This window comes from Melospiza georgiana, chromosome 30 (genome assembly GCF_028018845.1).
Source record: "Melospiza georgiana isolate bMelGeo1 chromosome 30, bMelGeo1.pri, whole genome shotgun sequence".
NCBI classification, from domain to species: Eukaryota; Metazoa; Chordata; class Aves; order Passeriformes; family Passerellidae; genus Melospiza; species Melospiza georgiana.
This window is the reverse complement of record NC_080459.1, coordinates 4,869,388-4,871,887: the sequence shown is the minus strand read 5'-3', so window position 1 is coordinate 4,871,887 and position 2,500 is coordinate 4,869,388. Positions and strand designations below refer to the sequence as shown.

General features: G+C 47.6%; 1 non-coding gene across 1 annotated transcript in view; it reads left to right on the top strand.

Moving 5' to 3' along the window:
- LOC131094661 (28S ribosomal RNA) overlaps positions 1-2,500 on the top strand; it is a 7,649-nt gene that overhangs the window by 3,152 nt on the left and 1,997 nt on the right. Inside the window, exon 1 of the ribosomal RNA XR_009115735.1 lies at positions 1-2,500. This exon is cut by the window's left edge and continues 3,152 nt beyond it; it is cut by the window's right edge and continues 1,997 nt beyond it. This is a non-coding gene — a ribosomal RNA (28S ribosomal RNA).

Below are 2,500 nucleotides of genomic sequence, written 5' to 3'. Positions count from 1 at the left end.
TTGGCCTTGGGCAGCACAAGAGGATAAGACATCCTCTTGTGCGGAATGAGGAGCGGATTACTGCTTCCCGTCCTAAAGAGTCATCAGCCCGAGGGGCCCACAAACGCGTGTGGACTGAAGAGGAAGAGGCTCTCCTGATACAACTGGTGGACAAGTACGCCGGTAAAAGGAACATCAATCAATTGATTGCGGAGCATATTCCAACAAAGACAGCTAAGCAGATAAGTGATAAGAGGCGCCATCTAGTGAAAGGTCCCTCCATAACAGAACATGAAGGTCTACTGGGCGCCACGGGGTTCGACCATCCACCCGAGTCTGCTAAATTGCCTAAGGAGGGACAGTTAAAGCTCCGATACCGCGAGATGATCAAAGCGGGGCTAGCGGTTGGAAAGTTCACAGTGTATCGGGAGGCCTTTGAAAAAATGGTTGATGGGCAAGACCCTGGTTGTGTGGTGAATGACGTATATAATGAGTTTCTCGGTATTCTGGGGGAGCCTAGCCAGAACAAATCCATCTGTAAGGGTCGAAAAAAGCAGGCACCCCGTGGCGAAAAAACATCCAAAACTACACCAAATTGGATGTGTAAAAGAGCGATTAAAAGGGGCAAATTCTTGCGATTTCAGTTGCTGTTCAAGTCACATAGAAGGCGCCTCGCTCGTATCATCTTGGACAGCTCGGAAGCCATTCAATGCCAGATACCATCTAACGTTGTCCATGATCACTTTAAGAAAAGATGGGATACATCTGGTACATTTGGTGGCCTCTTGGGTTTCCCTCCCTATAAGGAGGCGAACAATGTGGTGTTCGAGGCCTTAATTACAGAGAAAGAGGTGGAAAAGAACGTGAAAGAGATGTGTAAGACCTCCGCTCCCGGGCCAGATGGGATTACCCTGGGTCAAATTATTGCAAAAGACCCCAGGTTTTCCCGGTTGACTGAGATCTTCAACCTCTGGCTTATTACGGGTACAATTCCAGATGCGCTGCGGGACTGCAGGACAGTCTTGATTCCCAAGTCCTCAGATGCTGAGAGACTTGGTGATATCAATAACTGGAGACCGATCACTATTGGTTCAATGGTGATCAGGTTGTTCTCCAGGATCGCCACGGCGAGGCTGTCCAAAGCTAGTCCCATTAACCCCCGGCAACGGGGTTTTATTTGCGCATCGGGGTGTGCCGAAAACCTCAAGTTATTACAACTTGTGGTTAAAACAGCAAAACGGGAGCACAAACAACTGGGGGTTGTGTTCGTGGACATCGCTAAGGCATTTGACACCGTGTGTCATGAGCATGTATTTGAGAGTCTGGTTCAGAGGGGTGTGGATTCACACGTGATTGATTTAGTGAGGGAAATGTATCGTGATGTCAAGACGTACATTTCCATTGGAAGGGGAAGAACAGACCCCATATACATTCGCTCTGGTGTCAAACAGGGCGACCCTATGTCACCTTTGCTGTTTAACTTGGCGATGGACCCCCTTCTATGTAGGCTTGAACGTGAAGGAGAAGGTTTCCATCATGGAGGTTGGAAAACTACAGCCATGGCTTTTGCCGATGACCTTGTGCTCCTGAGTGATTCCTGGGAAGGCATGTGTCGTAACATCAAGATTTTAGAGGCCTTTTGTAATCTTACTGGCCTCAGTACGAAGGGTGAAAAATGTTATGGCTTTTACATCAAGCCAACAAGGGACTCATATACTATCAATGATTGTCCCGCATGGGAAATAAATGGATCCCCTCTTAACATGATCGACCCAGGTTCCTCAGAAAGATATCTCGGCACATGGGTAGACCCCTGGACTGGCTTCGCAGACCCTAGATTATCAGAGAAACTAACTGATTGGCTCCATCGAATTGGTCGTTCGCCTTTAAAACCTCTTCAGAAAGTCGATATACTCAGGACTTATACCATTCCGAGACTGATATATCTGGCTGACCACACTGAGGTTAAGGTGGGCCTCCTCGAATCCCTTGACCTGTTGATTCGCAACACGGTCAAGGAATGGCTTCATCTTCCACAAAGTACGTGTGATGCTATCCTGTACTCAAGTTTCAAAGATGGTGGTTTAGGCCTCATCAGGTTGGTGGCGCTCATTCCAAGTATACAGGCGAGAAGACTGCATAGATTGGCGCAGTCTTCAGATGAGACTCTTGTGAATTATTTAAAGGAAATCCATCTGGAACGGTTATTTGAAAGATTGTGGCTAAAAGCCGGGGGAACACAAGAGTCCGTCCCATCAATCTGGGAGCCTTTACCAGTGGTAGAGTTGGGTGATGGTGATGAAGCCCGGCTTGAATGGGAAGCACCCGCTCCTAAAATTTGTTATCCGAAACCGTGTAACTGGAGGAAACTAGAGTTCCAAAAGTGGATCCACCTGGTATCCCAGGGCCATGGAATAGAAAATTTTGAAAATGATGAAATCAGTAACGCCTGGATAAGGCGGTTTGGGGGCATACCGCACCGAAAATTAATCACGGCCTTGCAACTAAGAGCTAATGTCTA